Source organism: Delphinapterus leucas, chromosome 1, assembly GCF_059928025.1.
Source record: "Delphinapterus leucas isolate spDelLeu-1000000601 "Yukka" chromosome 1, BTC_Dleu_Yukka2, whole genome shotgun sequence".
In the NCBI taxonomy this organism is placed as follows: domain Eukaryota; kingdom Metazoa; phylum Chordata; class Mammalia; order Artiodactyla; family Monodontidae; genus Delphinapterus; species Delphinapterus leucas.
In genome coordinates, this window is record NC_143129.1 from 189763116 (window position 1) to 189788895 (window position 25780).

Below are 25780 nucleotides of genomic sequence, written 5' to 3' on the forward strand. Positions count from 1 at the left end.
CTCCACCTCCTTCCCCTCCCCCACTAGGGGGTCTTCGCTTCTCAGCTGCCTGGCTGACTCAGCTGCATTTGCAAGGGTGGTCCATCTGTCCCTCCTGACACTCTTTCCCGTGGTCACACCTCCCTGCTCAGGTGGCCATTCCTGACAGGAGGGCCTTGACCATCGAGGCCACACTGCCCACACCTGCCCAGCTCACACGAGCCCCACGGGCACCTCCGAGGACGGGCCCTGACCCCGTACTGCAGGGCGTCTGCTCCGCGGGCAGGCGGAAGCCGTGAGTCCCTGAAGCCGACCTGGTCCAGCGTGGGTGGGGATCAGCCTGCGCTGGCATATGCATGTGTGTGTGCGGGGTGCAGAATGCAGATGTGGGGCGCAGAGTTCGTTACGGGGCGTGTGTGCTGGGCGCATGTTCGGGGTGCAGAGTGCCTTTGCCGGGCACCGGGTCCGGTGGCAGGCTCCCACTCTGCGGCCTCTACCCACGTCCACCTGGCTGGGAACCAAGCGGGTCGGCAGCAGGCAGACCCACGCCAGCGCAGGGCTCCGCGGGCCAGCCCCTGAGGCGCGCAGCCCGGTGCCGGCGAGCGGCAGGTCAGCCTCGTAGGCTTCTGGAGCGGGTACCCGAGGGCGCGGTGCTGCCCCTTTAAGCGGCTCGCGTACGCGCGCGGGGCTGGCGCAGGGCCGAAGCGCGCGCGCGCGCGCCGGGGACTCGGTCGAGCGGTGCGTGCGCGCGCGGCGTGCGCGGTGACGCGACCGTGGGGTTTCCCGAGGCTGCGGGCAGGGGCCGCCGCGCCCATCCCCGATGGCTGGAGGCGTCTGAGGGGCGGACGGAGGCGGCGGCGGCGGCGGCGGCGGCGGGAGCGGGCGCGGGCGCGGGAGTGGAGCAGCCGCCGCGGGACCGACAGACTGAGCCTCGCCGGCGCACCTGCCCGCAGCGCCCGCGGAGCGGCCCGAGCGCGACCATCTCCCGGAGCGGCGGCCGAGGCGGCTGAGGCGGCGGGGAGCGGGCGCGGCAGGCGGGACGCGGTGTCGAGGTGAGCGTGGCGGCCGCGGCCCCGACCCCAGCCCAGACCCCCCAGCCCCGACCCCCCACCCCCGCCCCTCCCCATCGCCCCCCAGTCGCCCGCCCGCCCGGGCCGCCCCGCCCCCACCCTCCCCGCCCCCACTCGGCCTCCGGATCGCGTCTTCCTGCCCCGCCCGGGTGGGGTCCGCGGTGCGGGGGCGGGGGCGGTGGGGACCCCGCGGCCGTCGGCCGGGACCGAGACCGAAGTCCCGGGCTCGGGCCTGGATTGTGGCTCCGGGGTTTGGAGTCCAGGTCCGGGGCTCTGGTCTGGGGTACTGGGTGCAGGCCTGCGGTCCGGGTCCTGGGGTCCGCGGTGGGGGCGGGGCTGGAGGCTCCGGGGTTTGGGGTCCGGGGCCGGCGCCCCGCGTCTGGGAGGTGGCTCGGAGGAGGGGTGCCGGGCGGGCCAGGGAACAAAGGTGGCCGCGGCCCTGCCCCGCGGCGGGCGGTGGGCGCCGTCCTTGGCCGCGGGAGGACGAGCTGCGGGAAAAGCGGCCTTTCGGCTGCTCGCGGGGAGGCTGGCGTCGCTGCGGCGGAGAAATGAGGAAGCGGCGCCGAGGGCGCGCGGGGCGGACAAAGCGCCCGGCGAGCGCGAGCCCCAGCCCCGCGGTCGCCGCCGGGCCCGAGCCGGGCCGCCCGAAGCCACGGTGCGGGTGCGCAGCCTGCGGGCGGTGGCCGGGCTCCCGCGCCCCGCGCCGAATGAATGGCCCCTGGCGGGCCCGGCAAGATGGCGCGTCCGCCGCGCGGCCTTTGTCAGCCGCCGCCCGCGCCGCGGGGCTCCGGGGGCGCCGCCCGGGGGCGGGGGCGCGGCAGGGGGCGGCGGGCGAGGGTCGGGGTCGCCCTCTGCCCCGGCCGGGTGGAGGGTGCTGGAAATTCCACCCAGGGATCGCTGAGCCATCGGACTTTGGAAAATCCTCCTGTATTTTTCCTTGCGAGTCGATGCTTGACTCAAGTGGTGTTTGAACATCTCTGAAGTCCTTTAAATTACCTCGTTGGCGTACCCAAGTAGGTTTATCTACTTAATTCCTCTTTATGGAACCTTTTTAGTTAGGACTGTGAGACTCACTGACTGAAGGAGAACAGCGATGGTAGGGGTGTTTATTTTGGGAAAGGAAGTTGGTGGACATTTACAGTTAAAGAGTACGTTACTGAGTTTGTGCATAAATGATGTAAAAGTCGTAATCTGTAGTTCTGGTTTGGGGAGTGTTAGAGCCCTTTTTTGTGTGTGTGTGTGTGTGTGTGTATTTTCATTTTGTTACCTGTTTGGTAACACGGTGATCTCCAATAACGTTTAATGATTAAGCAGTTGCTTATGAGATTATTAAGAAAATATGTAGATATTTTTTATAGTTAGCAAATAAGTGGAAGTATTAGCTTTGTGAGAAGTTCCCTTCCCTTCAGCCCCAGATACTGGATAAGGTCTAAAAGCTATTGTTATCGATAAGATTTCTACCTGAGTTCTTTGTTTTCTAATTTGAAGCTCTAGTCTTTTGGGGGTGGAGGGGGTTTGTATTTCAAAGAAAGATTTCAGTTTGCGTTCTATTAAGATAGATAGGGCCTGTTCTGGATTCTTCCGGAAGGTACATATTGCAAAAAGAAAACGAACAGGCAGTTCCTTTTTTACTTCCTTACTAATATGGGTGTGTGGCTGGGGATAGGGCTGGTGCCACCAACATGGAAACAGGTCTTAGAACCTCCAGACGGCAGAACTGGGTGGTAGCTTTTGGCTCGATTTAACTTTCTGACAGAGCTGTCAGAAATGGAGTGCAACTGGAAGGGTCAGAGGCCGACCTGGCAGGATCCTGTCGGGGGAAGATTCCCAGCTGCTGTAAGGCTGGACTGCAGGGCCTCTCTCCTCCCGAGACTCCCTCTGTTATATGCCTCTGGTTTCACAGGCACTGTAAATGCTGCAGTGTTTTCTTAGAAGGTGAGAGTTGAGGAAAGCGACGTTAAGTTTTATGATTGAGCCTGTGGCTCGCTCCCGGTTCTCCCTGCTTGGGGAGCCAGTGTTAGGGGCTGCCTCTCATCTTCTGTGGAAACGGTCAAGAGTGTGCTTATAGAGAATATTGTTCAACTATGCAGTTTTGATTCAGAGTTGACACTTTCTTAAATGAACATGCCCATCAGACAAGAGTATTCCTTTTGTGTGATATCTCAGTTTACGACAGAGCTGTATTTATGTCATCAGGCGTGTGCTAAGCAGAATGTTCTTTAATGATCCCTTAATAAAGATTTCTCCTTGTTTGATGTCTTGAGTTACTTCTGTTTCAGGGGGAGTTGAAGTAAATTTCCTCAGATTTCATTTTAATCTCAGAAGAGATTTGAAAGGCTGCCAAAAGGCTGTCAAATCTTTTCCATGCTTAGTGGCTTTGATTTCAGAGCTTGGAACACCTAGGTCTTATATTGACCACATGAGAAGTGCACAGATTTTATGAGGAGTTAATTTATTTCTCAAAGTTTTGTTGCTGTTAACTTTTTATTTTGCTAAAATTTTCTGTTATCCTTTAGTTTGATTGGAAAAGTTGTATTTCTACAATTAGCTTTGAGAAGGATCTTCAGGACAGCTGTAGACTTACCTACCATCAGTTGCCTTTTTAGCCAGTACTTTAATAAATAATGTTTTATTGCGGACGTGCAGTATTGGCATCAATTACAGTCTCTTCATTGGATTGCTGTTTTCTCTCCCCAAAAGATTTGGCTCATGTTGGCTTCTAAATGGGATTAAGTTCTTACTGTCTAGAGACTTTGGCTTTGGCATTAGTGGATTGGTAATAGATATTCTCAATTTTGTTATCTGGGCTTGACCATATGGCGTGCCATGTTATTTTAAAACCTTTATTTAGGATGAGTCTAATAAGGCCTTGAACAAAAAGTTTTAGAATTTTTTAACCCTGGTATAAATTCTGATCTCTCAGGTTTGCATTTCTAGATAAGAGTGGTCAGAGAATTTATGAAGCAGGCAGTTTAGTTGTGTTTGGTTTAGTGAACATAGAATGAGGGGATAAAAACAAATTTAAACTGAGATCAGAGAAATAATTTATAAAACTGCATGTGTAACATTACTGGAAGGAAGAAACAGTCCAAATTTTTATGGAGAGTGTGGCTGTGTATTGAGTAATGCAACATTACCCTGACTCTTCTGGAAAATGAAGAGTCCCACCTCTTTTTAGAGCTGTGAGTTTTGTTCCACAGCTCTCGTTTAAGAAAAACAGGCAATCTGTAGACACTTGATTTGATCGGTGGATCAGAGGAATGCTGAAAGCTTTTGAAACCTTTTAGCCCTCTTGTTCTTGTTGCAGTGCCTACCATTAGGTGCCACAGTAATTGATGGAAATTCCTACTGACTTGCAGTGATAGAAAAGCTTCCCATTTTATAGCACAATATTGCTTTCTTTGAGAGACTTGAGTATTCCCTTATTTGACTTACTAAGTTAAAATTCTGGGAAAAAAGCCATTTTTAAAAAGTTAATGATTAAAAGACCAAGTCAAGACTATCAAAAGTAATAATTCTGAAGAGATTATTAAGTTGCATCCATGTTGCCATTGATAAAAGGTTATGATTGAATAATTAGTTGCCGCAGGCGCTTTTTTTTTTTTTTTTTTTTTTTTTTTTAAGTGAGGGGGCATTGCGGGATCTTAGTTCCCTGATCAGGGATTGAATTTGGGCCCACGGCAGTGAAAGCAGAGTCCTAACCACTGGACTGCCAGGGCATTCCTGGTCCAGGCTTAATAATGTACTTTATCAAGGAGGGAAAGGCTATTTACTCTTTAACCTGTTAGGACTAGAATACTAAGGGGATTGAATATATTCTTGTTTACTTGTGGGTAATTGTGTGTTTATACATGTCTGCGTGTCTTCTGACTCAGTCCTGTGGCACTTGTAAAATATATTCCGCATGCAGATTACAAGTTCTCTTGACTACCTCCAAGTGTTGTAGTTGGTAAAGCTTTAAAAAAATTCTGGACACTTTCTAATTAGACAAGAGAATGTTAAAGCTTCTACAACAGGTTTCCAAAAAAAAAATTGTCCTAGGAACTTTAAGATAATTCCTGAATTGCTGGGAGGGAAAGAAATTCACTCTTTTCTTAAAGGACTGAGACTGCCTGAATTAGAACCCAGTTGTGTAACTCAACTTGCTGGTGTGGATGTGGGTTTGACTTCTCTGTGTCTGTTTCCGCATGTGTAAAAACAGGCACACTAGAACCTCCTTCCTAAGGTGGTTGTGAGGATTGAGTGAGTTAGCATACGTGTGAAGCACTTGGAACAGTGCCTGGCCGCAGTGCTCTGTTAGAGGATCACCGTTTCTGTTGCTTATGGCCTTGCTTTGTAACAGTTTTGTTTTTTGTTTTTTTTTGGCACGCGCGGCATGAAGGATCTTAGTTCCCTGACCAGGGATTGAAAACGCTCTCCGAGGAGTCTTAACCACTGGACCACCAGGGAAGTCCCTGTGACAGTCTTTTAAACTATGATAAAGGTAGATTATAGAGAATTTAGGAAGACTCTTAACCACTGTGCACCACCAGGGAAGCCCCCATCACTTTAATTTATTACCTTACTTTCTCCCAAGTCATCTCTGGCATTCTTTCTTTTCTCAAAAAGCTTTTTTTTTTTTAAATTAAAATATAGTTGAGGGCTTCCCTGGTGCACAGTGGTTAAGAATCTTCCTGCTAATGCAGGAAACATGGGTTTGAGCCCTGGTCTGGGAAGATCCCACATGCTGTGGAGCAACTAAACTTGTGCACCACAACTACTGAGCCTGCGCTCTAGAGCCCGTGAGCCACAACTGTTGAGCCTATGAGCCACAGCTACTGAAGCCCGCGCGCCTAGAGCCTATGCTCTGCAACAAGAGAAGCCACCACAATGATAAGCCCGCGCATTGCAACGAAGAGTATCCCCTGCTCGCCGCAACTAGAGAAAGCCCACGTGCAGCAATGAAGACCCAACGCAGCCAAAAACAAAATAAATTTATAAAAAAATATAGTTTATGTACAGTATTATGTTAATCTCAGGTGTACTACATAGGGCTTTGACATTTGCATACATTATGAAATGATCACCATGATAAGTCTAGTAATTCTCTGTCCCCATTCAAAGTTATTATAATATTATTGACCATATTTCTTTCTTTTTTTTTTTTTCCCCTGGCCGCGCCACGAGGCTTGCGGGATCTTAGTTCCCTGACCAGGGATCGAAACTGGTCCCCCTGCAGTGGAAGCATGGAGTCTTAACTGCTGGACCGTCAGGGAATTCCCCCTATTGACCATATTTCTTATGCTGTGTGTTACATCCCTGCGACTTATTTATTTATTTATCTTATTTTTAAAATAAATTTATTAATTTTATTTATTTATTTTTGGCTGCGTTGGGTCTTTGATGCGCAGGCTTTCTCTCTAGTTGGGGCAAGCGGGGGCTGCTCTTCGTTGCGGTGCACGGGCTTCTCATCGCTGTGGCTTCTCTTGTGGCGGAGCATGGGCTCTAGGTGCACAGGTCTCAGTAGTTGTGGCATGCCGCTTCAGTAGTTGCGGCGCACGGGTTTAGTTGCTCTGCGGCATGTGGGATCTTCCAGGACCAGGGGTCAAACCGGTGACCCCTGCATTCTGCGTTGGCAGGCGGATTCTTAACCACTGGGCCACCAGGGAAGTCCCCTTATTTATTATATAACGAGGTTTGTACCTCTTAATCCCCTTCACCTGTTTTGTTCTCCTGCCCCTTTCTGGCTACCACCAGTTCTCTTTGAGTCTCATGAATAGCTATGAGCCTGTTTTCATTTTGTTCAAAAGGCTTTACCTTTTTTTTTTGCGGTACGCAGGCCTCTCACTGTTGTGGCCTCTCCCGTTGCGGAGCGCAGGCTCAGCGGCCATGGCTCACGGGCCCAGCCACTCCGCGGCGTGTGGGATCTTCCCGGACCGGGGCACGAACCCGTGTCCCCTGCATCAGCAGGCGGACTCTCAACCACTGCGCCACCAGGGAAGCCCGGCTTTACCTTTATAGGACAGTTTTGATCCTACAATTCATTTTGAAACTGTTAAAATGATTGTTTGTTTTTTAAAGCTCTCACTTCCACCTCCCTTTATGATGCTCAATTATTTTGGATTTCACAAAACATTCTTTGGCATCCCTTAATTTGCCAGCTAGTGACAATGAAATATTTTTCATATATTCTCAAAAGTATTATAACAGGAAATTTGTTTAACAAATGCTCATTCAGCATCTTCTCTGCTAGGTGCTGAGTCTATAAATTATAGAATGGGTGTGGCCCAGGACCTTATGTTATAGTTTAACAGGGAGGCTGACAAGCAGTTTATGTACAAAGGTGAAAAACAAGGGCGGTGGATCACAGGGGCAGCTAACCTAGAGTTTAATGATGGCTTCCTAGGGAAAATATTTTTTTTTTGGGGGGGGGGGAGGGTTGTCTTACATTCCTTTATTATATATATGCAGATCTGTTTTATGTACAATACTTGGTTCTGTCAAGTAATCTTATCAAGGTATCTACTGGTAATCTTCCCCAAAATGGATTCAGGAAAATTAGATAATTGTGCACTTCATGACTACCCAAACGAGGGACTTCATTATTGATTTCAGTTTTGGGGCCACACAAAGAGTTTGAAATAGACTTGGACTGGGTTAAGGCAATAAACATGAGCTGAAAGAAAACACAGATTCAGAACAATTAATTAGACTCTATTTTGCTTGCCTCAGAGTCACAATGTGAATAGCATAGGTTGTGCAGATCTCATAGCTCTTTTGTTTCAGTGCAAGGGCTTCTGAACACCTCCGTGTGCGTGACTGCTGGTGGCGGGGGAGGGAGGGAAGCAGCCTGTGTGACCTGTGGGAGACTTCCCTGAGGGCTCATTTCTTCTCAGCCTCTCCTTTCTTGGGTTCTTGTTTCAGTTTGTAATCAGCCAGGGTGACCTTGATGGCATCTTTGGCTATCATGGAGCAGTACAGTTTCACAGGGGGAAGGCAGACCTCCTTGGTGATATCGGTGTTTTTTGTTTGTTTAAAAATGATTTTAAAAATTTTTTAATATTATTTACTTTTTGGCTACGCTGGGTCTTAGTTGCAGCATGCGGGATCTAGTTCCCTGACCAGGGATCAGACCCAGGCTCCCTGCTTTGGGAGTGCGGAGGCCTAGCTGCTGGACCCCCAGGGAAGCCCCCGTGTTTTTATTTTTTTGTAATATAAATTTATTTATTTTTAATTTATTTAATTTTGGCTGTGTTGGTTCTTCGTCGCTGTGCGCGGGCTTTCTCTAGTTGCGGCGAGCAGGGGCTACTCTTTGTTGCGGTGCGCGGGCTTCTCGTTGGCAGTGGCTTCTCTCGTTGTGGAGCACGGGCTCTAGGCGCATGGGCTTCAGTAGTTGTGGCACGCGGGCTCAGTAGTTGTGGCTCACAGGCTCTAGAGCACAGGCTCAGTAGTTGTGGTGTATGGGGTTAGTTGCTCCGCGGCATGTGGGATCTTCCCGGACAAGTGCTCAAACCTGTGTGCCCTGCATTGGCAGGCGGATTGTCAACCGCTGCGCCACCAGGGAAGCCCCGCCCCCTGTGTTTTTGATGGTTGTGGCTTCCTCCACTGTCTTCCCCTTTACCCACTTGCTGGCTGACGAGCTCGAGGCAATGGCAGAACCACAGCCAAGTGTTTTAAACCTGCCGTTGACCATCTTCCTCTTTTCATCTGCTTGAATCTGTACTTTCATTACATCCCTGTACGCTGGAGCCCCACCAGTCTGGTTCCAACATTTTTAGATGTTTTGTTAAGGAACCCCACTTTTGGGGGGTTTTCATAATGATCAACAACCTTCTTGTGGTAGAGCCGAGCCAGAGCTGACGGGTGGGTGGGCAGGCGCGGGGCTGGAGCAGCAGGGCCGCCACTGTCTTGCAGGCTTGCTGGAAAATGTTTAAGTTGAGACTGCAAGGATTCTCCAGCTGGAGGCTGCCTGGCTTGTGGAGGGGAAGGAAAGAGTGTTCCAGGCTGAGGAGATGGTTGTGTATGCTTTTCATGCAACCAGTTGGCTTCCTTCACCCACTGTCTCCAGCACGTATAACAGTGTAGTGCAAGATAGGTGCTCAGTAATTATTTATCGAATGAAAGAGAGCATGGGGTTGTCTAGGGACAGAAGTTCCAAAGGGCTGGAGAGTGGTGAGAAATGGACACTGAGAGGTCAGAGCCTTGGTAAAGAATTTGCACTTTTACGTCGAGGGCTCTAGGAAGCCCTCAAAGGGTAAGGAGATGTACCTGATCAGGAACATCACTTGGTCTTGAACCTGGAGTGTTCTCAGAGGAAGGAGGAAGACGGGTCAGATTCCAGATGGGATGCTGTAGAGAAGAAGGGGGTCTGGGCCAGGGTAGAAAAGCTGGTAACTGGTGCCTCAGATGCTTGGGTGACTGCGTGGAAGGTCAGAAGGGAGTGAGCGAGTATAGGTTTCTCTCCTGGAAGTCCGGGTGCCTGTTTTGCATTTACTGAAATGAGCAGTGGTTTGATGGGAAGACAGTGAGTGAGTCTTTGCACCTTGGGTTTGAGGACCCCAGGAGGCGTTCCCACATTTTGCATTAGAACACACCGCCCTTTACACTTTCTACTCCTTCTTGCAAAGCTCTTCTCGTGGAGGTCTGTTTGGACCGTCCACTCCTTTCATTCAGGTCTTTGTTCTAATATCCCCTCCTTAGAGGCTGTTCTCCGCTCTCATTAATCTCTGTCTTCCCTTGCTCTGTCTCCCTAGTCTCTATGTTGATCTACCCACTAGTTCTAAGCTCCATGAAGACAGGCACTTTGGTTCACTACAGTATTACCAGTGTCTGAAACACTCTGAAGTGTTTGTCCAATTGTAGATTTTTGTACACGTGAATGTGGAGCTCTGGAGGAGTGGTCTGGATGAGTTATTAGTATTTAGATGGCGGTTGAAGTCTTGGGTTTCACCATCACTTAGAGCGAGGGGTCTCGAGTACGGTCTGTAGACTCCGGGGCTCGTTAGGTCCAGGCTGCTGTCATGATCATATTAAGATGTCATTTGACTTTCACTGTGTTGACATTCCCACTGATGGTACGAAGCAGTGCTGGGTGACACTGCTGGTTCTGTAGCAGAAATCAAAGCCGTGGTACCAAGCCAGTTATAACGGTGATTGTAGTCATAGTATTCTTCACTGCTGTGAATTTGTGGTTTTAAAAAAAAAATCCAGTTTAATCGAATGCCCTTGATGAAGCAATCAAAATTAATTTTGTTAAACTTCAACCTGAGTATCCATCTTTTTACTGGCCTGTGTGACAAAATGGGAAGTTGGCATAAAGCACTGATGCATCTTAACATGTGAGAGCGGTCTTCTGGACAAGCAACTCCGCGATCGCTTGAGTTGAAAGAACAGCTGACAAAAAATGATGGCTGTTTAGACAGGGGAATTTGGCAGATATTTTCATAAAAACGAACGAAGTGAACCAGATACTTCAAGGAAAATAACTGACAGTATTGTTGGCAGTGATAAAATTTGAGCTTTCAAATGGAAATCTGAATTTTGGAAAACTTGATTCTGCTACCATGAGCTTGACAGCTTCCCAGTACTTAAAGACTTTTTTTTGCAAGATAGGAGGTGATGCTAACGAAATGTTTCTTTTTTTAATGTTATATAATAAAACGTGTCAACATTTGGAAGATCTGCTTAACTCAGTGAGCTGATATTTTCCAAATGGCCTGTGCTTGATGCTACTAACTCGCAGATGGGTGAAAGATCCATTCAAAGCACAGGGAGGGAGTGAAGCCCCTGGTGTTTGATGTAACAGTATGCAAAGTTAATTGACATAGTTTCAGATTCCACAGCAGAACTACCCTTTTTTATATATAAATTTATTTATTTTTGGTTGTGTGTTGGGTCTTCGTTGCTGTGTGCAGGTTTTCTCTAGTTGCGGCGAGCGGGGGCTGCTCGTTGCGGTGCGCAGGCTTCTCACTGCGGTGGCTTCTCTTGCTGCGGAGCACGGGCTCTAGGCACGCAGGCTTCAGTAGTTGTGGCGCGCGGGCTTAGTTGCTCAGCGGCATGTGGGATCTTCCCGGACCAGGGCCTGAACCCGTATCCCCTGCACTGGCAGGCAGATAACCTCTGCGCCACCAGGGAAGCCCAGAACTACCGTTTAAGAAACTTACCACTTGTCAAGTTTTGATGTAGTATCAAAAAAGACTGTCTATGTTTATTTGAAAAGGCTGTTACAGTACTCCTCTCTTTTCTTTTTTATAAATTTATTTATTTATTTTTTTTGCTGCGTTGTGTCTTCGTTTCTGCGCACGGGCTTTCTCTAGTTGCTGAGCGGGGGCTTCTCTTCGTTGTGGTGCACGGGCTTCTCATTGCAGTGGCTTCTCTTTGTTGAGGAGCACGGGCTCTAGGTGCCCGGGCTCAGTAGTTGTGGCTCACGGGCTTAATTTTTCCGCGGCATGTTGGATCTTCCCGAGCCAGGGCTTGAACCCGTGTCCCCTGCACTGGTAGGTGGATTCTTAACCACTGCACCACCAGGGAAGCCCTACTCCTCCCTTTTCCAACTACATATCTGTGAGGCTGAATTTTCCTCATCTCCTTCAACCAAAACAAGATATTGTACCAGATTGAGTGCAGAAGCAGATGTGAGAATCCAGCTCTCTCTACTTGAGGCAGGCATTAAAGAGGTGTGCTAAAATGTATAATGTTGCTGCTCTTCTCACTAAGTTATTTTTCTAGTTATTTCTTTTTTTTTAATTAAAAAAATTTTATTTATTTATTTATTTGGCTGTGCCGGGTTTTAGTTGTGGTACGCAGGATCTTTGTTGCAGCATGCAGGCTCTTAGTTGTGGCGCTCTTAGTTGTGGAATGCGGGATCAAGTTCTCTGACCAGGGATCGAACCCAGGCCCCCTGCATTGGGAGCGCAGAGTCTTAGGCACTGGACCACCAGGGAAGTCCCTCTAGTTATTTTTTGTAAAAATATTATTTATGGTAATATGTAATAGGCTTATTAAACTTCTCTTTTAAGTCTCTGCTTTAGTTTCTAGTGTAGTAAATATCCATTGATATAACCCACATAAACAAAAGCCCCTGGAATCCTCAGTAATTAAGAGTGTAAGGGAAGCCTGAGACCAAGCCTCTGAGCAGCAGTGATTTGGAGAGCAGTGTGGTGGTTAAACTGGCCGGGGCACGTTAAGGGCCTTAGCCCCAGGTGCCTGCAGGGACCAGAGAGGTCCTCCGCTGGAGACAGGTGCCCTGTCCTGATGTGTCGTTATAGGTGTAGAACTGTGCCTTTTCCTGGGGAGAAGAACCACCCAGAGATTCTCTAAAGGTTGAAGACCCTTTGGTGTAGCTTGGGTGTTGAGGCATGGCAGAGGAAAAGCAGCTTATAGGAGTGGTCAGAAGTTGGAAGAACATCAGAGCAGTGTCAGTGCTTAAGAGAGTCTCTGAGAGGGAAGGGAATGGTCAAAGAGGCAGATTTGATTGGGATTCAGCGGTCAGGACTCCCCAGGGCCGATGAATGGCAGTGGGTTGTGGGGAGGCTCTGAAGGAAAGGGGTGGAGAGGCATGTGGGGTTGAGGGAGGGCTCTGTTCCCGCCTTCATTTTTTTTTTTTTTTTTTTTGTGGCTGTCCTGCATGGCATGTGGTTTCTTAGTTCCCCCAACCAGGTTCAAACCTGTGCCCCCTGCAGTGGAAGCGCAGAATCTTAACTGCTGGACCTCTAGGGAAGTCCCTGTTCTGCCTTTATTTTATTTTATTTATTTACTTTTAAAATAAAATTTATTTATTTATTTTTGGTTGCGTTTGTGCGCCGGCTTTCTCTAGTTGGGGCAAGCGGGGGCTGCTCTTCGTTTTGGTGCCGCGGGCTTCTCATTGCGGTGGCTTCTCTTGTTGCGGAGCATGGGCTCTAGGCACGCGGGCTTCAGTAGTTGTGGCACACAGGCTCAGTAGTTGTGATTCGCGGGCTCTAGAGCGCAGGCTCAGTAGTTGTGGCGCACGGGCTTAGTTGCTCTGCAGCATGTGGGGTCTTCCTGGACCAGGGCTTGAACCCACGTCCCCTGCATTGGCAGGCGGATTCTTAACTACTGCGTCACTAGGGAAGTCCCCTGCCTTGATTTTAGATGGAGTAGCTTGAGCACTGTCACGTGAGGAGCATCTGTAAACAAGGGGAGGGAGAGTGTCAGTGAAATGCACATTCAAGGCTGAGCAGTACCAGCCGGCAGCTGGTGATGGGGCAGTGATGAGAGACGCCCACACCCCTCTGGTGAGAGGGACGTCATCTGTCCGATGGCGGGTGGAAAAGGTTGTGCTGAAAGAGAAATCAGGGCAGGGCAATAGAGATGGCTGATTTCATTTTAAAAGGGTGGTGGAAACATCTGAACTTGAGAGCAAGGGGAGGTGAGGGGATGAGGCAGGCGGCAGATACCTGGGCAAAGGGAGAAGCCCCAAGACAGGACTGGGCGAGGAACTGAAATAAGAGGGCTTGGGAAATTGAGGATGGCACGGAAGGACCGTGGCCCTTCCGTCCTCCACCTGCAGTTCTCTTGGCAGTAGATGAACTTGCATTTTGCAGATGACCCCAGTGCTGTTAGCTCGGCCTTGTTAGGTTCCTACTGTGCTAGCTAGGCACCATGCTAAGAACTTGACGGTGTTACTGTTTGATCGTGTAATCGGCTCTGAGCCAGGTCCTGTGAATAGCCCCATTTCATAGGTGGCTAAACCTATGGGGAGATTAGGTAATTGGCCAGAGTCACAGCCAGGAATCTGTGGAACCCATGTTTCAACGTCAGTTGTTTGCCTCTAGAGCCCGTGCTCTTAATTATTACACCATGGACCATCTAATTTGAGCTCCTCTCCCCTACTCTTTCATCTCAGAGGACTTCTGTGTCTGCATCTGCCTCCTTCATATGTTGTTAAAGGGAGGATTCTTCCACTTGAGAACATATTCACCAACAGTTTTATCTTTAGTTTTTTCTTCAGGGGCTCCTTCTATTCTGTCTTCAAACGTGACTAATAAGTCTTATATAACTTAATCTCCCAGTTAATCTTGGTATATTTTTCAGCCACTATTCATATTTTTCTTTGTTTAAAATTAAACTCCCTGGACAGGAGATCTGTCTTCACTGCCTCAGTTCCTTCATCTGTCCTGTCCTCAGTCTTTTTTTTTTTTTTAAATATTTATTTATTTATTTTTGGCTGCATTGGTCTTAGTTGTGGCGTGTGTGGGCTCTTCGTTTTGGTGCGGGCTTAGTTGTCCCGCGGCTTGTGGCATCTCAGTTCCCCAACCAGGGATCAAACCTGCGTCCCCTGCATTGGAAGGTGGATTCTTAACTGCTGGACCACAGGGAAGTCCCCCTGTCCTCATTCTTTGAGGGCCTTGTCCCTGTTCCCCCTAAGTTATCACTGTTATTGTTTTCATAAAGATGTCCATTTTACTGTCCCCAGTTTTTATCTTTAACTGTTGTACTTTAATAATAAAAGTGTTTAATTGTTTATTGTACAAAATTAGGATTATAAAAATGAAGGGGAGAGGACTTCTCTGGTGGTCCAGTGGTTAAGAATCTGCCTTCCAGTGCAGGGGACGTGGTTTCGATCCCTGGTTGGAGAGCGAAGATCCCACATGCTGCGGGGCATCTAAGCTTACAAGCTACAACTACTGAGCCTGCGTGCCCTAGAGCCCACATGCTGCAACTAATGAGCCCACACTCTGCGACTACTGAAGCCCATGCGCTCTAGGGCCCGCGTGCTGCAACTGCTAAGCCTGTGACCCACACTTGCTGAGCCATGTGCCACAACTACTGAAGCCCGCATGCCTAGAACCCGTGGTCCACAACAAAAGAAGCCACCACTTGCTGCAACTAAAGAAAGCCCGCGTGCAGCAATGAAGACCCAATGCAGCCAAAAAAACAAAACAAAAACAGGGCTTCCCTGGTGGCGCAGTGGTTGAGAGTCCGCCTGCTGATGCAGGGGATGCGGGTTCGTGCCCCGGTCCAGGAGGATCCCACATGCCGCGGAGCGGCTGGGCCCGTGAGCCATGGCCGAGGAGCCTGCGCGTCTGGAGCCTGTGCTCGGTGGCGGGGGAGGCCACAGCAGTGAGAGGCCCACGTACCGCAAAAAAACAAACAAACCAAAAACAAACACAAAAATGAGGGGGAAAGTCTATAGTTTACCTATCTGGAAATAACCTATAATATTATGTTGTTGTATTTTCATTTAGTTTTGTTGTTCATGCACATGTATTCAGAGATTCCCCCACCCCCCAGATTGGAGATCACACTGTATGTGTAGATTTTTAAGTTCTACTTTTTCTACTTTGTTACACATTATGTTTACATCTTTGAAAACATGACCAGTAACTACATAACAGTTGATGGTGTTCCTTGCTCCGTGGCTTCTCTGTGCCCATGTGCTGGACATCCTGGCTCTGCAGTCTGAGCTTTGAGGCTGTGAGCAAGTTTTGTAACTCCTCTCTCAGTTTTCCCGTCTCCTGGGCTGGTGGTGAGGATGAAACGAGATGGTGCAAATGGAACACTTAGCCCCGTGCTTAGCGTGGCGCAAGCACTGACGTGTTTGCTTCCGTTACCACCCCTGCCTGTGACCTTTGCCTCCTTTGCCTTCCTCCTTTCCTCACACGCTTCTCCAAGTCGACCCCTGCTCTTTATTTCAGACTTCGTGGTTGCTGTCTCGCTTAAGGTTCTCAGGGGTTCTTCTATGTGGCTCTGAAATGCTACTCTTAGTTTCCTGGGGCTGCAGTAACAAATTACCACAAAAGGAGTGGCTAAAACAGCAGAAATTTATTCTCTTATAATTCTGGAGGGTGGAAGTCTGAAATCAAGGTTTTGACAGGGCAGCTCCCTCTGATGCCTCTTTCTGGCTTCGGGTAGTTGCTGGCAATCCGGTTTCTGCCTGTTTTATGTGGCCTTCTCTCTGTGTCTGTCTGCTCTTATAGGAACACCAGTCGTTGGATGAGGGCCTATTCCATTGTGACCTCATTTTGAGTTAAAACTAATTATACCTGCAAAGACCTTTTTTCCAAATAAAGTCACATTTACAGGTTCCAGGTGGACAAGAATATTCAAGGGACACTTTTCAACCCACTGCCGTTACCTAGAGCTTCCTCCTGGGCCCTGTTTTCGTTGCGTTCCCAGCTCCCTGTCTCCCATGTCTTTACCGTCCTTTCGTGGCCGAGCTTGTAAAAGGAAGTCTCAGTTGCAGGTTGAAGAAAACAATAGAGAGAACTTAGGTGGAAAAGGAAAATGTCTTATCGGGATTCTGGATGTCTCACAGAACCAAAGTTCAGGACTAGAGCTGGACTTTTTGGGTCAGCGTGGGGTCAGAGGATGGAGAAACCATTCAGGGGTCTCTGCCCATCTCATTTCCATTCCCCTTGTCTGTAAGTGCCTCGATGTTTCTGCTTGCAAAGTAAAAAAGCTCCCTGAGGGCTTCCCTGGTGGCGCAGTGGTTGGGAGTCCGCCTGCCGATGCAGGGGACGCGGGTTCGTGCCCCGGTCCGGGAAGATCCCACATGCTGTGGAGCGGCTGGGCCCGTGAGCCATGGCCGCTGAGCCTGCGCGTCCGGAGCCTGTGCTCCGCAACAGGAGAGGCCACAACAGTGAGAGGCCCGCGTACCGCAAAAAAAAAAGCTCCCTGAAATGGTCATTTTTCTCTGTTTTCATCATATTTTGCCTCTTGGCATTGAACTCACTTAACCACCACCTCTTTAAAACACACTCTTCTCTTAGTTCCTGGTTCTCCTTCTGCCGCTTTGTCCTTCTTGGTTTCCTTCCAAGGTTCCTCTTTTGCCTGCCCTGCCTGCCTTCAGTTGTCTGGTGTTTCTCCATCTTGAGTCCAGGATTCTCTCTGTTCTTGGGCTCTCCTTAGGTGATCGTGGCTGTTCCCATCTGTTCTTATCTGTTTTAAATGCTGTTTACTGATAGTTTTGAAGACTCTCAAATTTATATCTCTACTGCAGCCTTTCTGGTCTCCAGACTCGTCTGTCTTCGTGTCCAGCTGACATCTCCTTACTTTTGCTGTTTCCACTGCTGAGTCCTTGATCCTTTAGGTCTCAGCTTGAGTGTCACCTCAGAGAGGCTTTTTCTGGCCACCATTGTTGCTCTTGATCGTGTTGATTGACCACAGTTACTGCTTCATGATGTTCCCCTCAAATTGTGTTTGCAGAGTTGTGAGGCTCTGTCTCTCACTCTCCCAGCTAGCACAGGCTGGAAGTAAAGGGTGTGCCAGTTGGGCTCTTCATGTGGGCAGGGTTAGTTCTTTTTTTTTTTTTTTTGCGGTACACGGGCCTCTCACTGTTGTGGCCTCTTCCGTTGCGGAGCACAGGCTCCGGACGCGCAGGCTCAGCGGCCATGGCTCACGGGCCCAGCCGCTCCACAGCATGTGGGATCTTCCCGGACCGGGGCACGAACCCGCGTCCCCTGCATCGGCAGGCGGACTCTCAACCACTGCACCACCAGGGAAGCCCGGCAGGGTTAGTTCTTGAACCTGACTGAGTCAGACCCCCTGAAAGTGTCCGTTGGTCCATCTGTAAGCCTGAGACTCAGGTGGTTTAGAGGAATGTCCCAAGCGAACGTGATACACAGTTAGGTTTGGGGACAGTGGCCTGTGAAACCACTTAACTAGGGCTTAACGTCTAGGTAGTTTTCCGGAGAATGGATAGGAGGGTTACTGGAAAGGTTTGAGATTGCTTAACCACTGTTGGGGTGTGGGTTTGGGGATGGCTGCTGTAGACCCAGAGAGATGAGAAGGGAAGAGGGCAGGGAGCTTTTCCTGGGAATCGATGCACTCAGAGCAGGGAGAATCTCAGTGCCTAACACTGATTGGCAAGGCATTTAAAATGTGCTTTTTGAATCAGTAACAGACCATCATGTCCTCTTCACATTTTCTTAAAATATGGGAACTGACCGCACACATTTCCCATAATTTAAAACCTGACATATTCGGGAAATGCTAAGCTGCCGAGTAGGGTGCTACACTTCAGCTATGAAAGGAGAGCTCTAAAACAGCAGCTCTTCTACTTTAAACGTTTGTTCACAGATTTAGATAATGCTAGCTTAAAAAAAGAAAAGCTTCTGAAATGGTTGGGCTCTGTCTTCCTGGGTCTGTGGAGCCCACTCAGCAGCTAGGGTTTGAGTGTCTCGGGGGCCAGGACAGGCCCAGTGCTGGAAGGACCCTCTAGGCAATTTTTGTTTTTTGCAGCTGTCTTTTTTCTTTTGTGGAAACAGAAGAATGACATCCTTGAGGGTAATTTTTGCAGGAATAGGTTATAATAGCAATAGAGGCTATTGCTAATGTCCATTCCACTAACTGACCTTTGGGTACCAGTGAGGAGGGAAAGGACATATGTGAAGGAGGAGACAGCACAAAGAACGCCCCCCAAAGCAGTGGCTCCTTCCTTCCCTCGTGGAAGTGCCAAGCCCCTGGGAGGCGCAGGCAGCATTCTCCCCTTGCTTTTGGTCTCCATTGTTGCTTGTCTGCAGACATCTGTGGTTAGTCGTCATAATGTGTGGTGTGCTACAGGGATGCTGCCTAACAGCCAAGGGTGAGCCAGCCCAAGACCTCACCGGTCCAAGGCTGAGAACTCTGACTTAAACTAACATGCACCCTGCAGTTAAAAAAACGTGCTCATGGCCTTGCATCAGTTACCTGTTGGTGCATAACAAACTGCCCCCCAAACTTAACGAGTTCAAGCAATAACTGTGTGTTCACCACTGGCAGTTAGGGCTCTGTGTGGTGGGGGGCTCTGCCCACCCATGCGTCTGCAGTCCGTTGGCACTTCTGGGAAGGCCTTACCTGCATGGACTTTTCGCCAGGCTGCACCTCTGTTCTCCATGTGACCCTTCCAGCAGGCCGGCTCAGGCCTCTCAGGGTAGCCGAGTGGTAAGAGGGCGGGAGCAGAAGTTGCTAGGCTTCTTGAGGCCATACGTAGAAGTCACACAGTGTCACCTTTGGTACATTCTGTTGGTCGGAGCAAGTTATGAGGCCTAGTCCAGACTGGAAGTGTAGAGAAATAGTGAACCTCGTTCTTACAGGAGGAGCTGCAAAGAATCTGTGGCCATTTCTTAAATCTCTCAGGACCTCTCTATAGCATGACGTTTAGAATTGCCTGCTTTAGGGTGTCCAGTTAATACTAAGATTGCTGTGGAATGGATTCCAGAAGTGAACTGCTTAAAGGCATCAGTTTATTTAACAGACATTTGCCATATACTTATTTTCAGCAAGACACTGTGATTGGTGATGTGCAAGTACTGGGAAATAGCTTGTAATCTTTTATTCTTTGGGGGAGGACGGTGAACTAGTGGATAAGCAAGTTTCAGACCTGTGGTGAGTGATGCAAGATCCAGAGTGGAGAGAGGGCACTTGGTTTTAGGTTAATTGGGAAAGGCCGTTCTGAGCAGTTGGCACCTGAAGGAGGAGAAGCCAGGTAGGAGAAGAGCCTGGTTACTTCAGGTGCAGAGAACAGCAATTGCAAAGGCCCTGAGGTGGGGAGAGGCCAGCGTGGCTGAAGCTTTGTGCCCCGGGAGCAAGGCGGTAGAAGTCAGGGTTGCAGAGGAAGCTGGCCTTGGCCACCTGGCCCAGTTTGCCAGGCAGTGTCAGCTTCACCCGGTGAGCCGGGATTCTGTGTAGGGAGTGCCCTCTTTGACTATTAGACGTGCCCTGGTGGACAGTGCATTTTATGGTCACTCTGATGTGGAAGAAAGTTTGATTCTTTCCCTCGGTGCGGTGGACGCCACTGCGCAGTTCTAAGCAGGAAGTGACCAGATGTGAATTTTAAAAGGTCCAGTTGCCGAAGGAAGAATGGATTGTTGGGGTGAAAATAGAAACAAAGATCATTTAAGGGATACTGTTGATGAGAAATGATGTAGCTTGGCTAAGGATGGGGGCTGAGGAAGTGGGAGTAAGTGGACAGACTCATATCTGCTCTGGAGGTCGAGCTAGCCACGGTGCTGATGATCTAGGACGATTCTTTTTTTTGTTTTGGCCGTGCCTGGCAGCATGTGGGATCTTAGTTCCCCGGCCAGGGATGGAACCTGTGCCCCATGCAATGGCAGCACGGAGCCCTTAACACTGGACCACCAGGGAATCCCCCTAGGACAGTTCTTAAGCGCTTGCTCTGCACACTTAAGGGCCGATGATGGTCGGGCACTGAGATGAGGCCAGATGGGTGGCTCAGGTTTGTTGACTGTCCAGTGGGGACGAGAGAGCCATCCTTGGAACATTTGAAGCTCAAAATGGACATAGGAAACCAAGTGCCAGTGTTGGCTCGTAAGTATGTTGGCCTGGAGTTCAGTCTGGAAGTTATAGGTAATATTTCAGTTCTTGTGAATGATGCTCTCACCTGCGCCTGGGAGGTAGGAAGAGGAGGCGACGGGATGCCCAGCCAGTGAAGGAAGGATAGGGCAGCTCTTCCTCAGTAAGGAGGGTGGGGGTCCTGCATAGAGTGCTGTTGAGGGGTCAGGTGAAAGGGGTCCCTCAGATTTAGGGACTGTAGGTGCTAGGTGGTGGGCAGTGAAAGACAGATTGCGGGGAGTTAAAACATGGGAGTTGAGGAAGGGGAGACCACCTGTGTAGATGTGGCTTCAGGAAGTTTTGCTGTGGGAGGAGCGGGGAAGGAAAGGGCTCTGTAGTTGGTGGGTGATGAGGGGAACCGTGGAGTGGTCTGTTTTTAAATAGGGAGCTCCTAAACCCAGGTGTTTATTTGGGTGCATCCAGAACTCGACTGTGTGAATGACTCCTCTGGGATCTTATTAGCTGCAGATCCTAATTCAGTCTGCAGCCAAGTGAGTGAGCTTTCCTGACTAGCTCCCAGGTGCCGCTGGCGTTGCTGGTCCCTGGACCACACACGGAGAAGCAAGCACAATTGATGTTGTTAGAAACTAGCTGGTAGAGGGAGTTGATGCAGTAACAGAAGGCTGAACACCTTAAGAAAAGCTGGGGTGGGGGGGGGGGGTTCTTATCTATCTCATCACTGATGCCAGCTGTTTGTATTGGCCTTTCATTTCAGCTGGTCTCATGGCTTCAAAGTTTGTCCTAATGGGTATGCTACTCCCTCCAGCCGAGCAAGTTAGCTGTGACATGGGATGTGTGATAGACCTATTTTCATCAACTCTTTTTTTTTTAAACATCTTTATTGACGTATAATTGCTTTACAATGGTGTGTTAGTTTCTGCTTTATAACAAAGTGAATCAGCTATACATATACATATATCCCCATATATCCTCCCTCTGGTTAACTCTTGTGAGGTTAATAAACAGCAGGGGTTTTTTTGGTTTTTTTTTTTTTTTTTACGGTACGCGGGCCTAGGCTCTGGACGCGCAGGCTCAGCGGCCATAGCTCACGGGCCTAGCCGCTCCGCGGCATGTGGGATCTTCCCAGACCGGGGCACGAACCCACGTCCCCTTAATTGGCAGGCGGATTCCCAACCACTGCGCCACCAGGGAAGCCGCTAAACAGCAGTTTTAATTAGCATAGAATTCAATTTGTTTTATGTCGGAAAAATGGGTTGAAGTAATTAGCTTTCAGCAAACAATACCTTCCTGTCATTTCAGCAGCTCTCCTATACGTAACAGGCTGCATAAAGTGCCTGCCAAATAAGCTCAGAATTTTAAGGTTTGGAAGAGACAAGATGAGATCAAGAAAGATGGCTTTGATTGGGAGGGGGAGGGATTAAATTTCAAACAAAACAAAAGATTGGGTTTTTTTTTTTGCGGTACAGGGGCCTCTCCCTGCTGTGGCCTCTCCCATTGCGGAGCACAGGCTCCCGACGTGCAGGCCCAGTGGCCATGGCCCATGGGCCCAGCCGCTCCGCGGCACACGGGATCCTCCCGGACCAGAGCACGAACCCGTGTCCCCTGCATCGGCAGGCGGACTCTCAACCACTGCGCCACCAGGGAAGCCCCAAAAGATTGTTTTTTCATCTAAGACATGTAACGAAGCAGCATTACAAGTGGGTGCAGGCTAACATAGGTGTTCCCTGATAAATTGAATATAAGTAACTCTGTAGCTTTTTACATACTGGCCTGTTATACACTTTGGGGTGTTCTTGGGGAGAGAGTTTGAGGGTAACTGGGTCAGCTGGCAGGAGAGGCAGAGAGGAGGAGCCAGGCACTTGCTGAATAATGGTGATTGGACAGGCAGGTTCCTCTCACTGCCACCCCCTTGTCTTTCCTGCGTATTGTTCCTGTGACTGAGCTGGCTGAGATTCCTGGGCAAAGAAGCAGGAACCTAGGAAGGCTCCAGCTCCAGGTGCACCTGTGCTGCTGCCCCTGCCCTCCTGTGCCCTCGTCCTACCTCAGGGACACCAGGGGAGAGAGACCCGGGCCACAATCCATGCCTGTGGTTAAGCCCTTTGTCCTGAATGCTTGGCTGAAATAAACTTCACGGTTGCTTTAGATTGAGCATCTGTTTTTAGTGTTATTGCGGAGGTCAGTAATCTGAGCCATGCTAAGATAATGAATGGTCAGAAAAGTCAAAGAGCAGAGGTTCATGACAAGAGCCATGGGTCTTACAGAAGCTTTTTTTTTTTGTAAATAACTCCTTTATGGAAACTAACTTTAGAAATAATTTTTTTGAGTTCTTAGGCAAATTGACCAAGGTCATTTTTTTTTTATGATTGTTAGGCCTAAAACTCTTCTCTTTTTTCATAAAGAGAAAAACATGTTTAAGTCAGCTGTAAGACCTAACTTAGGTACATTACTGAAGAGATAAAAAAGAATTTGAATAGACCTGAACACAGAATTTGAATGCAGTTCTTCTGTATGTACATGCTGGGATATTTTTAAATTGTCACCTAATTTGGACAAATAAATATTTGAGAAGAGTCAGTTCTATAAAAGAAAGATGAGGGGAAAGTGTTCTATTAGATATAAACAGGAAAGTTCTATAAAGCATAGGTAGGTAGAACAAAGTAGTCTAGATAATGATCTATAAATTTATGGGAATTTACTTCTTGATTAGTGTAGCATTTTATTATTATTTTAAAAAATTTATTTATTTATTTTTGGCTGTGTTGGGTCTTCATTGCTGCGCACGGGCTTTCTCTAGTTGCGGCGAGCGGGGGCTCCTCTTTGTTGAGGTGCGCGGGCTTCTCATTGCGGTGGCTTCTCTTGCTGCAGAGCACAGGCTCTAGGTGCGTGAGCTTAAGTAGTTGCAGCATGCGGGCTCAGTAGCTCTGACGCATGGGCTTAGTTGCTCTGCGGCATGTGGGAGCTTCCCGGACCAGGGCCCGAACTCGTGTCCCCTGCACTGGTAGGTGGATTCTCAACCACTGCACCATCAGGGAAGCCCCTAGTGTAGCATTTTAAATCAGTTGGGAATGGATGGTTTGTAATGTAACAGATGTTGGATCAACTGGCAGTCTGTTGGAAAAAATAAAGTGGAAAACTCTACAACACATAGAGATTCTGGCTGGATTAAAGACTTAAATGTAAAAATTAAAGCATGGAAATATTAGAAAAATATTGTGAGAAGTATTTTTTAACCTTTGAGGTGGGGTGTTTGGGGAAGGGGTTTCTTAGGATGACACTAAGGCCATAAGCCATAAAAAGATTTATCTGCTTGAATATTCAGAACATACTTAGAGCAAAAGATATCTGATAGAGGAATTTTGTTTTTTTGACCTCGCCAACATGGCATTTAGGATCTTAGCTCCCTGACCAGGGATGGAACCTTCACCCCCTGCAGTGGAATCGGGGAGTCTTAACCACTGGACCACCAGGGAAGTCCTGATGATAGCGAACTTTGAACTGTAGTTCAAAGACAAGCAAGTTGGAGAAAATATTAGATATGCATATATATATATATGTATATATAAAAGATAAGAGGTTAATATGTTGAGTATAAAAGGACATTTCCAAACTAAATTATTCAGCAAGTTTATTTTTAGAAATTTATTCACGGGGGGGGAAAAAAGTAAGAGAATCCTTGTTACAGCATTCATTATAAAAACAAAATAGTAAAAACAGTTTCTGTTAGAAACCTTCTCCTAGGGGCTTTCCTGGTGGTGCAGTGGTTGAGAGTCCGCCTGCCGATGCAGGGGACACGGGTTCGTGCCCCGGTCTGGGAAGATCCCACATGCCGCGGAGTGGCTGGGCCCGTGAACCATGGCCGCTGGGCCTGCGAGTCCGGAGCCTGTGCTGCACAACGGGAGAGGCCACAGCAGTGAGAGGCCTGCATACCGCAAAAAAAAAAAAAAAAAAAAGAAAAAGAAACCTTCACCTAGAATTTTTGGTAAGAAAGCAAAAAATTGTCAGTAGTTACTAGAATATAAGTTCCATGAGGGCAGAGATCTTTTTTTTTAATCCACATAGGTAGTTTTTATTTAAATATAAATGGCATTATACTTTATGGACTTTTATGTATCTTAACATATTTTGAATATATTTCCAGAGGGCAGAGATCTTTATCTTTTTTATTCCCTAATATCTCCTCAAACAGTGCCTGGAATGTAGTACATCTCAAAAAATATTTGTGGAGTGAACCAGTGGATGAATCTAAATGCCCATCAGTGGGAATTGATTAAATTAAGGTACATGCAGAATACTGTGAAGCTGTTAAAAAAATTTAAGGTAGCCCTGCTTCATTGTCCTGAGGAGATGACCGCAGTGCAGCAGATAAAGTCTGGAAGAAATACACACCCCTGGGCATCCCTGTGAAACATGTTATTTCTTTTGGGTAGCTGGGGACAAGGAACGTGCTGTACAGTAAGATAATGTTTTATCTGTATTTTTTGTGGAAGAATACCAAGATCATTATAATTAGGAAAAAGATATTTTCACTTTGGAAGAAATGTTAAAGCAAATTATTTATATGTGGAAGTTTTAGAAGCTCTCTCAAAGTTAGCATGACTGAAATGAGAATATTATAGAAATTTCATAGTTTTAGTTTGTTTGCCTTTATTTTTTTCATTGAGGTATAATTGACTAAGTTTGCCTTTGAGGTAAAAGAGTTTTATTGGTGCTATAGTCTGCTCTTTCGTAGCTTTTTTGGGGGCGGGGTGGCACGCCACGCGGCCTGCAGGATCTTAGTTCCCCACCAGGGATTGAATCCCGAGCCACAGCAGTGAGAGTGTGAAGTCCTAACCACTGGACCGCCAGGAAAGTCCCTTGTAGCATCTTATATTCCTGTTTTGTTCTGCGTCCTTTCACTGGTTTTTGTGTAAGAATGGATGCTGTGGATCCTGTTACTATTGACATAACAACTACCATCTATTGGTTTTTAATAACAGTACTTTTCAGTAATGTTAGATAGTAACACTCTTCAGGAAATCTGCATGGGCCAGTCTGGCAGAATCAAAGACCAAGTGAAATGTAGTTGGTCAGGTTCCTTGTAGCTGTATAGACTTTAAGTCACGTGAAAGAAGAGAGAGACACGACAGGCACCTGTAATGAGCCTCCAGGACTCAGTGGGGACTGTCAGCTGAAATGGAGCCTCCTGGCTAATAGTGTAAATTGTAAGAGGTAGAATTCAACTTTAGGTGTACATTTGTGGGGGGAAAATCTTTTGTATAATGGGTTTTTCACAGTTAATTGGCAAGATTACATAGTTTGATTTAAAGACTCAAAAGCTCATTTCCTGGAGTGCAGTAGTGCCAGGTATCTTGGAAGTGTACGTGCACTCTTCAGACCAGCAGAAGCTGCTGCAGAGCAGTTAGGCGCATACTTGGTAGGCAAGAGAGGACGACTCGTGATGATATTGGGGATCAGGTGTTGGTCTGAGACTGAGATTTACGGGCTGTTTTCCCAGATAG

General features: G+C 48.2%; 1 protein-coding gene across 4 annotated transcripts in view; it reads left to right on the forward strand.

Annotated features, from left to right (window-relative positions):
- Nucleotides 1-919: 919 nt before the first annotated feature.
- The window catches only part of GNB1 (G protein subunit beta 1), a 92425-nt gene continuing 67564 nt past the window's right edge, over nucleotides 920-25780 (forward strand). For all 4 annotated transcript variants that reach the window (XM_022598335.3, XM_022598334.3, XM_089902058.1 and 1 more), the window contains exon 1: nucleotides 920-1031. The gene's annotated coding sequence lies outside the window, so the exon portion shown is untranslated. The remainder of the gene's footprint in view (nucleotides 1032-25780) is intronic.